Source organism: Rattus rattus, chromosome 10, assembly GCF_011064425.1.
Source record: "Rattus rattus isolate New Zealand chromosome 10, Rrattus_CSIRO_v1, whole genome shotgun sequence".
Lineage (NCBI taxonomy): Eukaryota > Metazoa > Chordata > Mammalia > Rodentia > Muridae > Rattus > Rattus rattus.
The window spans coordinates 72,908,412-72,914,411 of record NC_046163.1 but is presented as its reverse complement, the minus strand read 5'-3'; positions in this window follow the sequence as shown (position 1 = coordinate 72,914,411).

Below are 6,000 nucleotides of genomic sequence, written 5' to 3'. Positions count from 1 at the left end.
ACACACACACCCGGTGGAACTGCTCTTCACAGGTCTTCTTGTGATTATAGTATTATATCATTATAGTAGGTTTTTTTCTTTAAAGATTAAAACCTTTTTTTCTCCTTTCTGTTCAACAAAGACAACGGCCCTTTGGTTTTTGATAAACGTTCCTTCCCTTGTAGCAGGTAGATTTGCCCCAGGCACTAAGAGCTGTGCTTTTAAAACATACAGAAGCACAGCTGTTTGTTTCTGCTGCACCTTTTTTTTCTCCTATTTTCTGCCCTGAAGGCTGGGTTTTCTCTGCTTTGTCAGGCTGATAACATGTGGAAGGGAGAGAAAAGTTCTAATAGACTAATTAGCGATACAAGCTTTTAATAACTGATTATGGGAAAGTATTCCCCACCCTTCAGTGGTTTATTTATTTATTGCTGATATGCTGCATTAGGGTAAAGTAGTCAACTTCTAACTATTGGCAACTTAAATCGATCCCTTTTCTTCTTTATTTCTCTTTTCCTTTGCTGTAATGTGCTCAGACAATATGAAAGAATCAAATCAGCTGACAGACAGCTTTGCCAGATGTGCTAGGACCCTGAGGTCACCATTTTAAAACCACTAGGAACTGTAGGAGCTGTGAAAGTCCAGCTATCTTTATGTAGTGAGAATTTTATAATTTTGGTTTTTTTTTAAAGACACAGAAATATTATGTTTTTTATTTTAATCCCATGTGTGGGGTTATGGGGCTGCTTTGCAACAGCTGACTTTGATTTGCCTCGTGTTCTTGGGCATATGTGATTTTTCCAGCTGCGGATAGTTTCTGCAGTTGTGTGACATTTAGAACTCAGGGGACTTTTCAGAGGGTATATAAATGCTAGAGCCCTAAGGGTTGGGTTACGGGTTGTTGGTTGCTGTTGGTCTTGGTTTCTTAAGTTGTCATACACAAAGAAGAAACAACAAGAAGAAATTAGATACCCTAATTTTTGAAGATCATACTTGCTCCAAGAAGCTCCACAAACCTTATCAGCAGGGCAAAGACATCATCACCCCATTCCTGACCCCTGACTTTATTTAGGGTTTTCCCTCCATTCCTCTCCTGTTTACTCTCATATCTAGTGTTAGGGGGTTGAAGAGAGGTTTATTCAGGTCTCTTCAAGAAAGAGTCATGTAACAAGTGGGAATCCATTTGTTATCCTCTAAGATTGATCCGAGTATTCAATGAAATAAGTAGGGTGAAGTACTTAGTACATACTAAGCCCTCAGTAGCTATTAAATATACCTTGTGCATAGGAAGATAATTTGATGGATGCTAGTAGAATAAATGAGTAATGTAATTTATGAGTAGATTATGAAGTCTTGAAGCTCAAAGGGGTGAAAATAAGAAGGAATGAATAATAAATCAAAATAATAAAGGCCATTGCTTGAGTGCTTATCAATCAAGGTCTATGTTCTGCGCTAATTGCTTCTTGTACATTCTCTCATCTAGTCCTATGTAACCTGATTTTTATCGGCCTCCTTAAATAATGGTTTGTTTGTTTCAAAAGCCTGAACCCCTTTTACAAAATTATGTGAGAACTGTGTGTTCTCCCAAGACCTCCAAGGGCTGACATATTCATGTTTCCTTATGACTTGCTGGACCACTGAATTCATGCTCCTCAAACTGCTTCTGGAAGATACTGGCATTTTCTTCTTTTAAGGCCCCAGAGCGTAGGCATTTTATACAAAGATTTTTACTGAGAGTAGGCACAAAGTGGCAAGATACTTACAGGTTCACCAATGTAGCCATACCTAAAGTCCTCTGTTTATGCTCCCAGGTCCTTCCCAGTTATTCTGCAACCTAGTACCCTGCTGCAAGCATGTTTCCATCTCTCTAAGATTCTCAGCCACCTCTCTACTGCCTTCCATACCTTCCTGAAAACAGTAGATTATTATGCAAAGAAATATAGCTTTTGAACAAAGTCTCCACTATAGGCTATTTTCATTCTGAGGTCAGAGAAAAATCTTGACTGCTCTCCTTCTTAAAGATTTAATGTGTTTGTGTGCATCTATATGAATTCATATATACCATGTCTTATGCTGGTGCCTGCAGAGTCCAGAGAGCAGCAGACAGCAGATCACGGAGAACTGGAGTTACGGGTATTAGGTATTAGGAGCAGAACCTCCATTCTTTACAAGAACAATAAGCTTTCTTAGCCACTGAGCCATCCCTCCAGCCTCTCTTCTGCTCCCTTTAAACAAATGTTACTACCGAGTTTTCTTTGATCAATGAACTAATTACTTCTGAGATTCTGCCCCACCCTCCTGAAGACACGGGGCAGTCATTTGTGGCATAACATCTTTTTATATATTATTTCCTCCCTTTTCCCACAAACGAGGAAACAGTGAAGAGAATTTGAAATGTAATACACTCAAGGTCACATAGCTAACATCAGAGCTGAATCCAGCTATGGCAAGTCTGACTCCAAAGCCTCATGGTTGACCCACAAAGCAGCTCAGGCAGGTCCAAGCAATTACATTCATGAACCAAATGTAACTTAGGAAATCCTTCTGTGGGAGAGCCTAGAGCCTTGATGCTCAGAGGCTAGTAGTGAACTGATTGACCAAGGCCAATGGCAGTCAGATGAGTTAGAGCTTAGAATAACTGCTGGCCTGTAGTTTTGTGACTGAGACCCTTACAATGCCAGAATCCATATCTGCTGAATGGTTGGTCTGATTGCTTCATCTGCTAGTGCTGCCTTCCCTGCCTTACATCCTGTTGTGTTCATCTTTGGTAAGCCATGCTCAGGGAAGACAAAGCAGATAGTCTTTTGCTTATTGAATACTAACTTCTTTTTTTAAAAGATTTATTTATTTATTTATTTTATGTATTTGAGTACACTGTAGCTGTCTTCAGACTCACCAGAAGAGGGCATCAGATCCCATTACAGATGGTTGTGAGACACCATGTGGTTGCTGGGAATTGAACTCAGGACCTCTGGAATAGCAGTCAGTGCTCTTAACCGCTGAGCCTTCTCTCCAGCCCCATATACTAACTTCTTATGTAAAACAATTTCATTAATTTGTTGGTGTCTAAAATGCTAGCCAAATTAGGGAGGCTTCTACAAAAGTTACACAAAGAGCTATGAAAAGAATAGTTCATTGCTGTCCTACTTTTGTCTCTGTTAATATGATTAAACATTGACCAAACTCAACTCGGAGATCAAAGAGTTTACCTGAGTTACATCAAAGGAAGTCAGAGCAAGGGCTCAAGACAGGTACCTGGAAGCAAACACTGGAGTAGAGACTGTGGGAGAATGTTCCTTCTTGTCTCATTCTCAGGTTCATATGCTACTATCTTTCTTATACCTCACAGGATGGCCTACATTGATCAACAATTAAGAAAAACCACACAGATGTGTCTACAGCCAATCTCACTGAGGCGATTCCTCGAATAGGGGTCTGTCCTTTGGTAGCTGTCATAGTTATCAGGTCAACTCTTAAAATATCACAACGATTGTCTCCAGGCTTCAGTACTAGCTAAGGTTTCAGTCTAAGGGTCTTGGAACACACTAAAGAGGAAGCTATCATAGTTCTGAATATTACCGGAAAATGTATGTGTATTTTTAATGAGCTAAATATTTTGCTGTCTTTCTCCTCTTCTAGAGCTCTATGAATGTCTGCTTTTTCCTATCTTTAGAGCATCGGTCATGCAGAGTGTCTTTGATAAGACTTGTTGAATGGCTAATTTAAAATAGAAATTCCTTGGACTACGAGTAGGTTTATGAGGAAATGAGTAGCATCCTATTCCAAAAAAAAAAAAAAAAAATTAGCCTATCCTGGAGCTTATGCCATCATGAGGGGACATAAGCTTGATTTATTTACGAGAGATATAAAGAGGGTAGCATGCTTATCCAGACTTGAAGGACACTTTATAATGAATGCAGAGCCTCATAGCCTCACAGGGTTTTTGTTCTAGGCTCAGGACCTGCTAGGCTTTTGGGTCCTGTAGAGTATGTATTGGTGAGATGATGCAAAAATGTAGTTCTAAACTCACTCGGAAACATGGCACTGGCATCAAAATACCCAGTTAAAGAAACCCAGAAGCCTCCGCAGAAGAGCAGGACGCTAAGATGAAAAGAAGCCTCACATTCAGGACGTCCTTCCTGTATCCTCGGTGTGGGTTTGCTATACACAGGGAGCTGAACTGAATGTATCTTTAAAGTCCTCTCCACTGTTACCTTTCTATGCTTGTGTGTATGTTAATAATGAGATAAACTGGACTAGACTGTTAAGGGTAGGGTGACACCAGAGAGGAAACCCAAAAAACACAAAATCTCAGTCCTGAGGCTGAGGAGTGGGAACCCAGCAGGGCCAGCAGGTGGTGCCATTGCTGCGTCTTGATTTTTAGGCCTGATGGGAAAGTGATGTTTAGGAAGCAAATGAGGCCTTTAGAGTAAGCTGCTAAAGCATCATGGACTCTGCTCCATCTATCCCCAGAACATACACACCTTTCCCCTAAAGCCTTTACCCTCAAAAACGCAGAGTAAAATGGGCCCGAGGCCCAGCTACTCTTTTTCCTCCCTCTAATGTTTCCAAGGACTCCATTCCCAGCATCTATTACTTCCAGACACCACTAACAAGGGCCAGACCCTTGACGATGATAGCATTGTAAAACATGTTATCAAATGGAGGCTAACTAGACTTTTATGTTCAATCACCATCTTGCCTTTCTCTGATCCCCCAAACAGCCACCTCATTTTGGGCAAAGATCGAGCCGTGTCCCTTAGTTTCCTTAATGCTAGGGAGAAGTTTCCATTAGCGAAGTTAGACAAAATAGGGGTGTTCTAGAGGCCTCTGAAAGTCCGGCGGCACCTCTCCTCCACCTAGAATCTGGTGTGAGCAAGTGTTTATATATGGCTGTAAGCTGGGATTTGGTAGCCAGATCCAGAGTAGACCTCACATAGTCCTTCCTGGTTACGCTATGAGCTGGGTTAGAGGATGCTCAGAGGATAGTTCAAAGCAAGCCTGACCCGCCCCCCCATTTTTGTATATTTTGCATGCAGCCACTCATGTGCCTCTCTTCTCAGAAAGATGCTTCTGAATACCCAACATGCCTCACCTGTTTGAAAGAGCATTACAGCCTGCCTTTCTCCCTACTGTGGAAAGGAAGTTTCACAGAGTCACAAGGTCTGGGCATCCTGGCTGGTACCTGTGTCCCTCCCCTATGCCAGTCTCCTCCTTGGTCCACCTCCCCCTTACTGCCACACAATCGTCCCAAGCCTGATATGGAAACCAGTCAGTTAGCACACTCGGCATCATAGGGCCACAGAAAAGATTTCACCATCACTTTTATTACAACATTCTCACCCATCATGTTTATTCAGAAGAAAATACACCCAGTCCTCTTATCTCTGGAAAGTTTTGTTCCTAGCCATCATTAAAATCAGTACCCCTGTTCTCCCCTTTGGAAAAATAAGAGAAGGGGCCCTGGGTCAACCCCAGAAGAGGAAGCTTACAGTCTTTGTAGATATCCAAAAGCTCTGATCACAAAGGGGTGTAAAATGGTGAAGGGGTTTGGACTAGGAAAGGCACAGACAGGAATCTGCCAGGGGACTGAAGCCACAGCGCCCCCAGGAGTCAGAGGGAGGGGGAAGTCATGTAGTTTAGAGAAGGCCAGGGGCCTCAGAATAAGAGGATTCCTCTGAAGAGCTCAGGTCAGGAGGTTTAGCTCATCTTGGGCTGGTAGTTCAAGCCTGTAATCCAAGTTACTTGGAAGCCTAAAGCAAGAGTTTAAGTTTAAGGCCTGCCTGGACTATATAGTTCAAAGCAAGCCTGATCACATATATGAGACCTTGTCTCAGAATAAAAAGAGGGAGGAGGGCTTGGGATATAGCTCAATGGTAGAGCACTTGCCCAATATGTGTGAAGCTCTGGGTTCAATCCCAAGCAACAAAATAAAACAAAAAAACAGAGGCTCAGTTCAAAGTCTAATTCTACTGGCCGTCTATGTTGAACCAATGAGAATTTCCGTGTGGGCCCAAGAGA